Raw genomic sequence first — 14,952 nt, forward strand, 5'->3', positions numbered from 1 at the left:
GAAAAAAAAGTAATTAAAAAGGAACAAGAAAAAAATAAGAAAAAGCAAAAAAGAAATTAAAAAAGAAAAAAAGGAAAAAAAATTAAAAAGGAACAAGAAAAAAAGAAGAAAAAGTAAAAAAGAAATTAAAAAGAAAAAAGAAAAAAAGAAATTAAAAAGGAAAAAGAAAAAAAAAAGGAGAAAAAGAAATTAAAAAGGAAAAAGAAATAACATAGGGGTATATTGGACATTTCACCTAAAGCCAACTCCTAATTGACGCTGGAGGGACCAATTAGACGAAAATTTTGACGTTAGGGACTTTTCAGATTAATTGAGAATGTCAGGGACTGAAACGAAAAAATGGTCATAGTACAGGGACTAAACATAATTTAATCCTTTAAGTTTCAACCGGAGAATTCAAGGTCCCGTAGAAAAGGCCTAATATAAATTTCAAAAAGAAAAGAAAAGAAAAGGCCTAATAGGCTAATATAGAGTAAGCTGCTGTGGGAAGAGAAATGGTGAAACTGGAGCCTCCTCACTCCTAGGCTTACAGTACTCTCAATTAGGCCCAACTACAAATAATGTACTGATAATATATCTTTCAACAGCCCAAAGTATAAATAGAAAGATGGATCATGGTTCATGCAATCAGAAGTTAATCATATTGTCAGAAGTTAATCATATTGCGAAATTTTCCCTTGAAAATTATATGAGTGAGGTTATTTGAGGAAGTTTAGTGAGTATATTTAGTATTTAAAAATTTGATAAGAGGTGTAAAAGGCATAGAGGTCAAGTGAGTAAATTTGGAGGTTCCAATAGAAAAACTCTACAAGAAATAGTCCACATTTTATGATTTTAATATGCCATTCTCTTTAGGGAAAATTTCGCAAACAGTACACCAAGTAAATGCCACTAATAATTCTTATACACAAAGTTTCAAACCAAACATTTTGGTACACGAAATCTGAAACTCGACCCACTATCAATACACGAAGTCAATTTTTGACACAAAAATGTCCATTATGCCCTCAGTTCTTTTTTTTTTTTAATAATTTTTTTGTCTGTTATTTTTTTTTTCCTTCGTTTTTATCTCTTTCTTCTTCCTTCTTCCGGGCTCACTCCTCACTCGATCTTTCGCCGTCGGGGATAGCTCTGCTCCCGGCAAGGCCTTCGGCTCCGGGACCTCAATCTGGCTGAGCGGGGCCCACGAGCTTCAGTTCAACAACTGCGAGAGACCAAAGAGGCCCAAATCCACGGGATCGAGACCTTGATCTGCATCCCAACTTCCGACGGTGTTCTTGAAATGGGTTCCTCCGGTTTGATCAGAGAGAACTGGGGGTTGATCCAACAAGCCAAGTCGTTGTTCGGGTCGGATCAGCCCGACCCGGAAACAAGACCGCTCGAGTTCATCAACCGGAACTTCTCCATTTTTGACATCGGCATCATTGCCGGCGTGCAGGAAGAGGATCATAGCTCGTACAATGACGACAAGAAACATGTTTTTGGTTCTAGCAAGAAGAAGAACGGAGCTCCGAACCCAAACCCAGACTTCGTAGATTCCGACTGCCAGATGAAAAGAGCGCCGAAGAAACGGGGCCGGAAACTCGGGCTGGGCCGAGACACGCCGCTCAACCACGTGGAGGCGGAGCGGCAGCGGCGGGAGAAGCTCACCTTGCATGGGCGGCGTTGGAAGCGAGGGAGTGAGCCCGGAAGAAGGAAGAAGAAAGAGATAAAAATGAAGGAAAAAAAATAACAGAAAAAAAAATTATTAAAAAAAAAAAAAGAACTGAGGGCATAATGGACATTTTGGTGTCAAAAGTTGACGTCTTGTACTGATAGTGGGTCGAGTTTCAGATTTCGTGTACCGAAATATTTGGTTTGAAACTTTGTGTATAAGAATTATTAGTGGTCTTTACTTGGTGTACTGTTTGTGAAATTTTCCATTGAAAACAAATTATTATCTTTAAAATAAAAATTTAGTCATTTCAATGATTTAATCACTCTATAAATCTTAACTAAGGGGGGTGTATTCATTTAAGAGTCTACAAGATTTTTTTGTATTTTGAAAATCTATGGGTATTCAATTGAGATTTTAAACAATCCTTTAAAATCTTGATGTATTCAATTAAGATTTAAAATTATCCATTCAAATATGCAGATATTCAAAAGTATACAGATTTTTAAGGATTTCATTAAATGCTGGATTTTGAAGGATTTTATAGTGTTTTTTATACTTATCAAAACTCAAAAACAATCCAACCATTTTCCAAGAGATTTTGATGAATTCTTTCTGACTCAAAAAATGAAGAAGCTATTCACCAAACAAAAAAAAAGAACAAGAACAAGAAGCAGTTCTCAATAGGTGACACTCATCTATTTTGTCTTAAACCTATCTTCCCATTATCCTCCTCTGCCTGTGCCTCTACTCTCATCTAATAATTTATTTTTATTTTTATCACTATAACTCTGGAAGCCTTAATCCTTCTAGCTACTTAAGCTCACTTTCAATGGTATTGTTAAGATGATACATACACACATGTTTCTTTTTTTTGAATCAAACCCGAAGCCGGGTGCCGATATATATACATATATTCATCTAAAACCAGAATAGGCCGTTACATACACACATGTTTCTTTTGTAAATTAGATATGAAATAAATTATGTCATTAGTTTACTACTTTATTTTTTGTGTAACATTTTGGTTGATTAGTTTTCTTTTATTATTCATATATCATTATACACAACATAAAGAATGGTAAATTGCCATATATATATATATATATATATATATATAGGATTTTTCTCAGGTAAGGATGTCCTTAGTTTTTCTTATGGAACGGATTTACTGTTTTCACCCACTTTCCGATCACATTTTCACATCTTAACCGTTCAGTTTTTAGGTCCTAATGTATGGATCACCTCTGCAAAATTTTAGCGAATTTGGTGATCGTTAAGATGTCCAAAACTGCAATTTACACGAACGAACCGAATCTGTCGAACCGGAACCGTTCGTTTACATTGTTGTAATTTGCAGTTTTGGATGCCTTAATGATCACCAATTTGGCTGAAATTTTGCAGAGGTGATCTATACATTAGGACCTAAAAACTGAACGGTTAAGATGTGAAAATTTGATCGGAAAGTGGGTGAAAACCGGAAATTCGTACCTAAGAAAAACTAAGGACATCCTTAGTGTAGCCGGACTGTATATATATATATATATATATATATATATATATATATATATATATATATATATATATATATATATATAGACACACACACACTTTTTTGTCACTGATCTAGCATTATAGTTGGATCCATACATCCATTGCTTTTAAAGAAGAAGAAAAAAATAACCTACCAAAATAAAATCTAAACAAATACTAGTAAATCAATCCATTAGAATCAATCAGAGTCCATATAGAATTTAAACAATCCGTGGATTAAGTAAATCCATGGATTATAAAAACTCAAACAAAATCTTTTAAAATCTGAATTGAATACACCCCCCTAAATATACATTTCTTAATCAAACTTGAGTTTCAAAACTTAATGTCTAATCAATAAGAAAATGCCATGAACTATTCTGTTTTTTTTTTCCTTCTATTTTAGCAGTGCAAAAGAAGAAGAAGAAAACATTTGTTTTTATTCTAAAAAAAAAAATCATTTGTTTTTTAATTTTTTTTCTGTATTTTTTGTACCACATGATTATTATTTTTTTTTTTTTTTGCAAATATAATGAATTGACTTAGATTTAGATCATATGAGGATTTATTTTTTTCCCTCACCAATATGTGTTCAACATATATATCATACATTTTTATGTCAAATGATCTTAATCATATTTTTAATTCTTATTAAATATATATGAATTCTTTAATGAGTATGTAGTGAAATTGAAAAATGAAAATAGATAAGGAAAATAATAAGAAATACAATCTAATATTATTGAATTGGAAAGTTTACATAAAATAAATATAATATTTTTTGGTATAATTATTGTCTTTAATAGTCATTTTATAGTAAATTATATATGTCATTTAATAATTCATAATAGAGTGAGGTCAAGATTATGTCTTAACATCATAAAGGATAAACCAGGTCTCTTCGTGAGAACCCTACCGGCGGCTCCGACCTTCGCTTCCTCTTCGTTCTCGTCCGGCGGCTCCCACACTTCACCAGGCCTTTGGCCTTGTCGGAGTGCGGTGAGTGCAACCGGACGAGGAGTTTTTCAGGGGAGCTTGGTGGCTCCTGAACGAGGGCTTTGGGCATGGACAACATGGGTGGCCGAATTGAGGGCGTCTAGCGATGGAGGTGGTGCGGTGGTACGAACCGATCAAGGCGGTCCTATGGGGAGGTGCCGTTGGCCAGTCGGGCGACCCGATTCTTCTTCATCTAGTTTCGAGTTGATGATGGTTTGTGTTAACGGTTTGTCTGGGACGGTGGCTAAGCTGCGTGGTGTGGGGTGGATACCAAATCGATTTGCTGATGGCGGTGGCTTCGTAGCCTTGTTCGGCTTCGGGTTGGTGCGACAGCAGGCATCTGGTGTGGATGCCTCGACGGCGGAGTACGGTTAGGAACCTGTGTTGCTGGGCCTGCAATAAGCTTGCTCTTTTGTTTGGGCCTTGGGCTGGTAGTTGGGCTTTAGGGTTATTTAGGTTTTGGTTCTTTCTAATAACTCCCTAACCTTGTTTGGGGAAGCTAGTGGGCGTAGGCCCAATAAAGGCACTTCGTGTGTTTTGTAGTCTACAAGCTATGTGTTCTTTTTACTTACACCTAGTTAATGAATCTCCCGGAGTACCACAATTGAGTGCATTGACGAATGGAGATTCACAGTAGTTTTCTTTGTGTTGATGGAATTGTCATAGTTGTAGGCTTTCCAATAAGTGAGCTTCATTGTACTAGTGGATGGTACCCGTATTCCCTTACCTGCTTGACCACTGAGTTAGGGTACAAGCATATAGGGCTTATTTGTATGTGTCGTTCTGGCTTTTGGATTAAATGAAATCTCTATTACTCTGTCAAAAAAAAAAAATAGAGTGAGGTCAAGTGAGCAGATTTGGAGGTCCCAATAGAAACTCTCTTTCTTGTATTCAGTGTTCAAGTCAAAGATAAAGGTAGACCATCTCGGTTATCCAATATATTTTATTGGGTATTTTTAAATGTATTTAGCAAATTTCTTAATATACCCAGCAAATTTATTTATTTAAATATATATCTAATTAAACCACATAATTTCCCAAACTAACCTTACCTTGTACCCACCAAAAGAAACACGGCAATGGAAATTTCTCAGCATCTATTGGTACCATCCTCTTTGGTGATTTCGATTAACCAATTCTTTTTTTTGTGTTGTGTGAAAAGCATGGATTCACTAATTCAAGTCTTGTCCTTCATCACGACTCTTGGGTATGCTAATTTAACTTGATTGAAGTCGTGGGAAAGATAGAGCTTTTATATTCAACTCGACTGAATTTGTGGGATATATGCTCATTTATAGAGAAGGGAGGGATTCCTGCAGTTGGAATAGCAGAGTTTGATTAGATAGGAATTTGTAGCTTCTCTTGTTGATGGTTTGTTTAGTATGTAATGGCGGACAATTGCTCTATGCCTTCTGCTAGACCAACTTCATCTTTTTTCTCTACTCCAAGATTGTTCCCTACCTTCACCTCAAAATCCCTCTCTGAAACTGAAGTTGTAACGAGCCCAACTTCCATTCTCGAAACAAAAGCTTCTTTGGTCTAAGAAACCCATTATGGTCCAAATCAAACACACCCAAAACCTCAGAACCTGAAACCAAATGCCAACAATTAGATTTTTTGTCCTCCATCTCTCTGACCTACAGTACCTACACTGAGAAATTTTCATCGCTGTGTTTTTTTTGCTGGGTACAAGATAAGGGTAACTTGGGAAACTATGTTGTTTAATTAGATATCTTTAAAAATAAATAAATTTGCTGGGTATACTTAGAACTTTGATGTGTACATTTAGAAAGGCCCATTTTATTGGAGTGGTTTTAGTTAGACCTCTAAATTTGATATTTTGACCTCTAATTTTTTTCAATTATTAATAGACTTTATCAAGTCATATGAAAAGACAAATAAAGACAGAGAGAAAAATAGAAAGAAAAAAAAAAACTCTTTTTACCTCCCCAAATATAACATTCAATTAAATTGTTTTTTTTTTCCCCGAAATTTCCTTATATTGCCTATATAGTTTTATAATTTACCTAAAACAATTAAGTAAAAATAATAATTTATATAGATGACCCATTATTTAATACAAAAGTAAATTCAAAACAATCTGATTTGAAATTTCTGAATTATGATATAGTTATTACTTGATCTTCCAACCCTAAACCCTTGAAATCTTTCTTTTAGCAAATTCAAAGGGATTCCAGCAACTTATCAAGATCGAGAATCAACCCTCTGATTAATTTTGGTGGAGGAGAGACATATTCATAAGAGAGCAATATCATGTGATTTTGATTCATTATTCTTCTCGTGGTTGAAGATACAGATAAAAAATAGAGTAACAGATTGTTGTATACTTGTATCTAGGGGTGGGCAAAAACAACTGGAAAACCAAAAAACCGGCCTGAACCGATCCGAACCGATCCGAACCGGTCGGTCCGGGTCCGGTTTCTACAAAAAAAATTGTAAAAATAAGGCAGTTCGGTCCGAACCACTTCAGATCCGGTTCAGTCCCAGTTATGTGTTTTGGGATATTTCAAAGCCCGGTGGGCCCGAATTACTTAATTATTATATTTTTATTCATTTTTTTTATGGGGTCTTCTATGTGTTCTCACCTTCTCTCTCTCTCTCTCTCTCTCTCTCTCTCTCTCTCTCTCTCTCTCTCTCTCTCTCTCTCTCTCTCTCTCTCTCTCTCTCTCTCTCTCTCTCTCTCTCTCTCTCTCATTATTCCCTTTTCTCAGTCCGTCCATTTTTACCAATGAAAACCAAAAACAAAGATCAAATCTTTCACTGGAAAACCAATTCAAACCCTTCATCTTCTTCAACCCAGATCCAAAGATTCCTCACCTACCTCGCCGTCCACCACAACTGCCTCTATGACGCCTCCGGCCACGAAATCAACGTCTACGATCAAATCCGAGCGACCCCAATCCTAGCCTTCATCAGTTCAAAAACCCAATTCCAGCCTTCTTTAGTTCGAAAACTAATCTCTCCGAATCTCCTCTATCCAAACATCCTCAAGCATCCCTCGATCCCTCGATGGATCCAATAAGCAATGAGGAGTGATGAAGGCTGGATCCGATAGATCGGGCTCGCGGCGGTGGCAGTGTCGAGGTCCAAAACACTAAGGTCTCCTCCTCGTCCTCTCTGTCTCGCTTCTCCTCTCAACCATGGTCTCCTCCCACTTCCAATTGCAATCTGACCAGGGTCTCCATTGGACTGAGGCACTGAGTCCCCTCCTCGTCCTCTCTTTTCTGTGGCGTGTTTAGGCCCGAAAGCCCGGAAACCTGACCCGAAAAATTTCGGTTCTGGTGTACTCCGGTCCCAAAGTATGGATATCACATTTTGGGCCCGACCCGAATATGTCGGGTTCGGTAGCGGTCCCTGTAAATATAGTGCCGGTTTGGGACCGTGCCCAGCCCTACTTGTATCTCATGTTCAAGGATGTTTTGGTTTACCAAGAGGTCTACTTAGCTTTTCAATTATTCTAAAAGTAAATTAGAGATGTACTAAATATATAAAGTCCAAATAGAAAATTTTGAGGTCTAAGTGTCTAACTAGAACCATTCATTTTATTTTCTTTGGCAAAAAAGAAAAAAAAAACATTGCCCAATTCTAAAAGGAATCATTTATTATTCAGGTTAGAGACTGATATACTCCTACTCTATTTTTAGAACAATATTTCCCCTCTTTTGTGATTGAGAGGCCAAAAGTCATACATAAATTGTAGATTTAGCAAAACCTACAAAGTAATCAAAAGTATTCATTATTTGGGTTAGACACTGATATACTGATACTCTATTTTTTGAACAATATCCCCCCTCTTTCGTGAATGAGACCTCAAAAGTCATATGTAAATTGTATATTTAGCAAAACCTACAAAATAATCAAACTCACTAATCAGTAAGAAGAGCACTATATAACTGATCTAAGCATTAGTGGAAGACTTGAGCCTACCTTTACTTTTTCTTTCACCTGAAAGGCTTTCATAAATCATGAATTTGGTAATTGGTATCATGTCAATTAGTCAATAGAAATGGTATTGATTAAAAGTAATTTTCATGTGATTGGCTAGGTAGCAAAATCTGATCCTTAATGAATAATGACCACGTAAAAGAAATACAAAAACCAACGTAGGCCGTGGCAGTCCATCCATACATGAAACCGAGATTTTAAGTATCGGTATGGTAGCTATATGAGTAATTCATACCGTAGAACATTGTTTAGGATTAACATCGCATATTGAAAGTTATAGGCTAGTCTCTGATACGCTCAAAGCAAGCGCATAATTTAACCCTGAAAAGATCGTTAGTAGTATAAGCAAATAGGGATCGTTCTATTCCGGGGATTGAGGGTACAGCTGTCATTGTCAAACAATTAAACAATTAAAATTAAAACAAAGTATAATATTCACAAATGTATTCACAAAATATAAACATTTTACACGAAAAGGGGGGATTTTGTTTTTGGTTTTTTCGAAAATGAAACTAAGTTAACAAAAACAATTAAAATGCAAAAACATAAAAATACGAATGGAATGAAGGAACAAAGATCAAAACCGAAACTTATGATTAAAATTGATTCAAACCCTAATATTGTTCATCTAAGTCATGAGAAAGGAGTTGATCATGTGAAACATTCGAAAGCAAATGAATTCCCATTTTTTACTTTTCAATGCTAATTAACCTAAGCGAAAGCACCTAGATTAATCCTATCAAACATGCAATCAAACCCTAGAAAGCTAGTCAATCATGTCATGTTTAACGCATTACACATAGAGAAAGGCTATCAACTCAAGTGTACAACTTAGTATGGAAAAGTCCACCTAATTGCAATTCTCTTTAATTAAATTCGATCTTTGTACAAAACCTTTACTACTTTGATTCAAGTTTACACAAAACGAAAAGTCGATTTCATGTTCTTAAACCTAGCACCATTCATATCGAAACCTAAGTGTTTGCAACCACATAAGATTAAAATACAAAAGTTATCTATAACGCAAATTTAATTAAACAAACCCACATAAGCAACTCTCGAATCACAATATATGAATCTGAAAATTCTCAATTAATCATAAAAATTCCAGAAATAATACTTTGTTCAAACATATATGTCAACTAGTTCATAACCAACGAAATTCAAAGCAAAGGTTACAAAGGAGAATCGAATTACACCGTGGATGAAGATGAGATGGATGATTCACGTTGTGGATTCTTGAAACTCGAAAGCAAGCTTCAAGGATGGCTATGGATGGAAGTGCTCACGGCTTCTCTTCTTCTTCTTTGGCCTTGCTTGAACTCGTGGAGATGACTAAACTTGAAACTAGAGGATGGAAAGGAAAATGGAAAGGAAATGGAGAGACAAAGAAAATGGAATGGATGAAGGAATGTTTTTTTCTTCTTTGTTGTAGCCTCTATTTATAGGCTACCAAGCAAAACTATTTGGATTTAAACAAATGATGATATGTTAGGTTTGAGCATTTAAACATTAATGGAATTTATTAGGTTTGAGCATTTAAACACTAATGGAATTTGTTAGGTTTGAATATTTAAACACTAATGGAATTTGTTAGGTTTGAGTCACTTTCTACTCATTTTTCCTTCAATTAATTCTCCACCAAGACTTCAGATTTTGCCCGTGACTTCTTCATATGAAATGATCCATCATGAGTGTAGATCATTCTGTAAAATTTTCAGAATTTATCTCCATGTGTTTGGGCCGGAATTTCTGCTGGACTCCTTACAGGTCCAGTTTTCCAGTTTTGCTTCTGCAGAAAATTGGGCTGACTGTTTGAAGGCCTTCCACTTCTTTTTGGCTCTTGCACTCTTCATAAGAAATGTTTCTTAGGATGTCTAGAATGGATCTGGAAGGTTTCAGCTCATTTGAAGTTCATTTGGTCAGGTGGTCGCTTCTTCTTCCTTGCTTGGCTTGGTTTCTCCTAGCCGGAGTAGGAAAATGTGTAAAGTTGACCTTTTTAGTGCATTTCCATTTTTCTCCATCATTTTATGGACCTAACACTTATTTCATCATCATCTACTCCAATGTACCTAAAAATAAAAATTGAATTAAAAATCGATTCGTTAAGGAATTAACTAAGCAAAATGTGAGGAATTAACTATTAAAATATCACATTAAAATGCTTCTATCAAATTCCCCCACACTTAGCTTTTGCTAGTCCCTTAGCAAAATCAAAACACAGACACAACTAAGACTCAACGAAAATTTAAAGACTCTACAAATACAATGACTCTATTGCCCTTCAACTTTTTGTCTCAGCAATCTCTTACTTTCACCACACCAAGATTAGCACTCAACCAAGAATTAATGTTTAGGCATTCGAGAGTTAATTAAAACATGTAATCCACACATACACAAGTAGGACTTGGTTGTAACAATGGTGATGGGTTTAAGCTTAGCATGCTTCAGACAAGTATGATTCAAATCTCACAAGTATATCCCTCTTTCTTCTCTCAGATCATGGCAATGATTAAAAGCTTATTCACTCAAGTACATGTGAAAGATAAACAAAGTAGATCACATATGTATAGAAACGAAAGCACATAATTTTTCTTTTAAAGATCTCATGAAGGATATCAACTACTTGCACGAATGGACTGCCATAGGTTCAACTCTTGTAACTCATCTCCACATCAAGGGCTGTCCCATCTTAAGGATCAAGAAGGTCCTCTCTCAAGGGTTGTAATGGGGCTCAGGCTCAAGGTTTAAAGAAACGAAAGGTAAGGATTTATCAAAGTGTCCTAAAAACCTAGTAGAGCTCATATGAATGTAGAGATTTCGAAATATTCCACCAAGGCATTGCAAAAACGTCACTTCCCCATAGTGGTAATATAAGAGGGCCAAATGTCTTCATGTTGGGCCCAATCTTCAATGTAAACTTCCCTTGAATCTAGTGAAATGGACAAAAGCCAAATTTTTCTGTAGTGGGCCTTCAATTCAAAGCAAACTCCAAAATCACTAAGTATGGGGTATTAAAGTCCATATACTTTTCTTTTTATTTCTTTTTAGCCGTATATATTTTTTTTTCTTTATTTTCATTTTTCACGGCTTTCACATATCTTTTCTTTATGGACAATTCTACCCCCACACTTGAACTTTCACCTCTTCTCAATCTTCATCTTTAACACCAAACCCATGTAATATGTCTCAAAAGTTAGCTCCACTAAGTTCTTAGAACAAAGGGTAGAGTTGTAACTATACCAAGCTTCATGGTTAAGGATTTTAAGGGTGATGAACGAAAAGGCTTAATGTAGGCTCAAAGGGGCTTAACTAGGGGGGTCCCACGACGGGCACAATTGGGGACACAAGTTTATTTGGCAATGGTGGTAATTCCTAGAGAACCTCTATCCCTTCCAGAATTAGGGTCATGTATTGATATCACGTCTCAACAAGCACAAAAGCGAATTCTAGCATTCTCTAGTCCATTAAACTTAATCTATGGCAAGCAGTCAATCAAGATGAAAGAATAATGAGATCATCAAAACATCGCCAAGAAATTAAGAATATATTTTTCATTTCACTCCAAGAAAAAGGGACATGGTTCAATTATCTCACATGGGCTTTATGAATCACAACTCATCTTAACATGCTCATATTCTGTACCAAGGTCATGCAATCCATATCCACTACAAGGCACACATTTTTCATATATCTCAATTAACCAAAGAATACCATGTTTAAAATCATCTCAATGTTGTGATCCTCTTTTAGTCATGATTTCAGAGATATAGAATCATCCCAGACAGTTGAAAGGCATCCTAAGACTCAAAACAAAACAAAAACAAGAACAACACATAAAGTGACGCAACATACAAGAAAAAAAAAAAAAAAAACGTTTTGGACTTAGGGATATTTCTCTTCTCCTTTCGGTAACTCCTTTGGAACATGACCAGGTGAAGAGAGGAACGATTTTGGCGGAGCTCAGCTCACTTGATTGACAGGGGACGAGACCCTTTGTCAGCACTTCTCATATCCAAACTAGACCTTTAGACATCACATCCCATTGGATGCGCCTACGATGAAGAAGATATTTACCCAAAATTCATTTTGACTCTAACAACAAACAAACAAAATAAACAAACTAAAGAACAAAGATAAACAAAAACCAAAACATGAATATAAAACCTAAAACAAAGTTAACGATTTTTTTTTTTTTTAATTTAATTTTTTTAATTTTCTGATTTTTCTGATTTTTTATTTTGTTTTCTTTTTATGACAAAAACTAACTACAAGCATTAATCCTTCCCCCCACACTTAAATCATACATTGTCCTCAATGTTAAACAAGTTAGAGCATGCAATGAACAATTATCATGTGAATGGAATGATTAACTCAAGAAAACCTAAAAACAAAAACTAAAAACGCAAATAACAAAGATACAATCAGAAAATAGTAATAGAGGAGATAGAGTTTAAGAGAGCAAATCTGCGTTGATGGCTCCTCCACAGCTACGGTTGAAATGGGTTGCCTCCCATGCAGCGCTTAATGTTTAAAGTCTTTCAGCCTAGACTTGTACCTCCATTTACTCCTTTGGAGGAGCGGTATGCGGGCGAGTGGCAGCCTTCTTGCTGGTTTCAGCCTTCGGAGGAGGGTTCTGATGGAGTGACATAAATAAAAAAAAAAAACGGGGGAGGCAAGGTTCGAAACCTTAACCTGCTGCACGAAACCTTTGTCCCCAACCACTGGAGCACAAGCTGTGCTTAATATAATGTGTACAAATTTTATACTTATTATGTCATAAACGAACATAATAAAAATAAACGAGAGGCGAGGTTCGAACCTCAGACCTCTTGTACACGAACTTTACACTCAACCACTCGAGCACGGCTGCTCACGTTATTATCCATACCAATCCTTTTATTTAAACCAACTGTTTCAACTGTTTCAACAATTCGGCACAAAACATCCAAGACTGTTGCAGAAATCCGGCCCAACTCATCCAAAACTGTTTCAGAAACTCGGCCCATCAGGCCTCCACCCACAGCTACAGTGATGCCTTGATCCGAGACAGGCCCAAGTACGGCCCACTTGTGTCACGGCTTATCCCTTCCGTGATTTACGGCAGTCAAATCTGCTTTCGGCTACAGCTGTCTGCCACAGCGCCTCGAGATTCCCTCGGTCCCCTTACACGCTCTCCACGCGCCAACAACTTTTCCGGGTTTCAGGGCGACTTTAATCCAACGCGTAGAATGAATCACAAGAATCGTCCATCCAACGGTGGAGATCTGCTCACCTCGCTCTATAAATAGGTGCATTCTGAGGGCGCAACTGTTCACTCCAAAGGAACGAAAATCTCTCCTGAGTTCCAGCCCCTCTCTCCCAACTCTTCAGCTTTTCCTCTTCTTTCAAAACTCAAAATATTTCTTCTTCGATTCAATCCTTCTCTTCTGATCTTCTCTCCCATCTAGTTGATTCAATCTCATCTTTCCTCTGAACTTTCAGATCTCCAACACACCATCATCATCCTTAATCCCTTTAACAACAACTCCTTCAAACACTTGACAACTTTACTCTTCGATCTTCACATCCCCTCAACCCATCACCATGGAACCACGAACTCTGCAACTGATGGAGCTACAAACCCAGCAACAAATCGAGGATGGAGGAAACAACCAAGCAGCCGGGAGTAGTGCCAACACAGATTTCTGGCGAAGCCGTGCCAGGTGGGTTCCTACTCCAGATCAAATAAGGATCCTCAAGGATCTTTACTACGACAAGGGAGTTAAGCGCCCAACTACAGAGCATATTCACGAGATCTGTCTCCAGCTGAACCAGTATGGACATGTTGAGGGCAAGAACATTTATTTTTGGTTCCAGAATGTCAGGGCTCGAGAGAAGCAGATGAAGAGGTGCAATCAGGCTGCTCAAGTGCCCATGGGAACTAGTTCTCCTGGTACTGGTGGATCCATTGATCTCAATTTTGGGCCAGCTGGTTCTACTGGTGCTGGTGGATCCATCGACATCAATTTTGGGCCAGCTGGTGGATCCATTGACATCAATTTTGGGTCCACTAGTTCTACTGATGATGGTAGATCCATTAATCTCAACTTTGGTTCCACCGATTCTACTGGTAATGAAGGATTTCTTGATTTAAATTTTGTTTCATATTCTTCCTCAAACTTCAACACTAATACCAGTACAACTCTTTTGGCACAACAGGAGGACAAACATCCCTGCAACAACGAGGAGGAGATCACCAGGAGATTGAAACCCTTCCATTGTTCCCCATGCATGGTGAGGACATCTTGGGCATCATGAAGACTACTTCCGAGAGAGGTAGCGGTTATGGCGGTGGCTCTCACATTTCCCTTGAGCTCAGCCTCAACTCCTACAGAGATGCAGACATAGCTTAGTATAGAGTATTATTATTATTATTATTATTATTATTATTTTTTTTTTTTTTTTTTGTAAATAGCTGAAATTAATAAGACTGAATGAATGCATTTTTTATTTTTTTATTTTTTTTATTATTATTTTTTTTTTTAAATTTTTTTTTTTATTATTATTATTTTTTTTTTTTTTGTAAAAAGCTGAATTTAATAAGACTGAATGAATGCATTTTATTTTATTTTTATTTTTATTTTTTTTTTTAATTTTTTTTTTATTATTATTAAAAAATATAGGACTCAAAAATATTTATAGGACACAAAATGAAAGACAAAAATATTTATAGGATTCAAAATGAAAGACAAAAATATAAATCCCTTCCCCCACACTTAAATATTGCATTATCCTCAATGTAATCAATTAAAAGCATGCAA

Source organism: Rosa rugosa, chromosome 5 (genome assembly GCF_958449725.1).
Source record: "Rosa rugosa chromosome 5, drRosRugo1.1, whole genome shotgun sequence".
In the NCBI taxonomy this organism is placed as follows: domain Eukaryota; kingdom Viridiplantae; phylum Streptophyta; class Magnoliopsida; order Rosales; family Rosaceae; genus Rosa; species Rosa rugosa.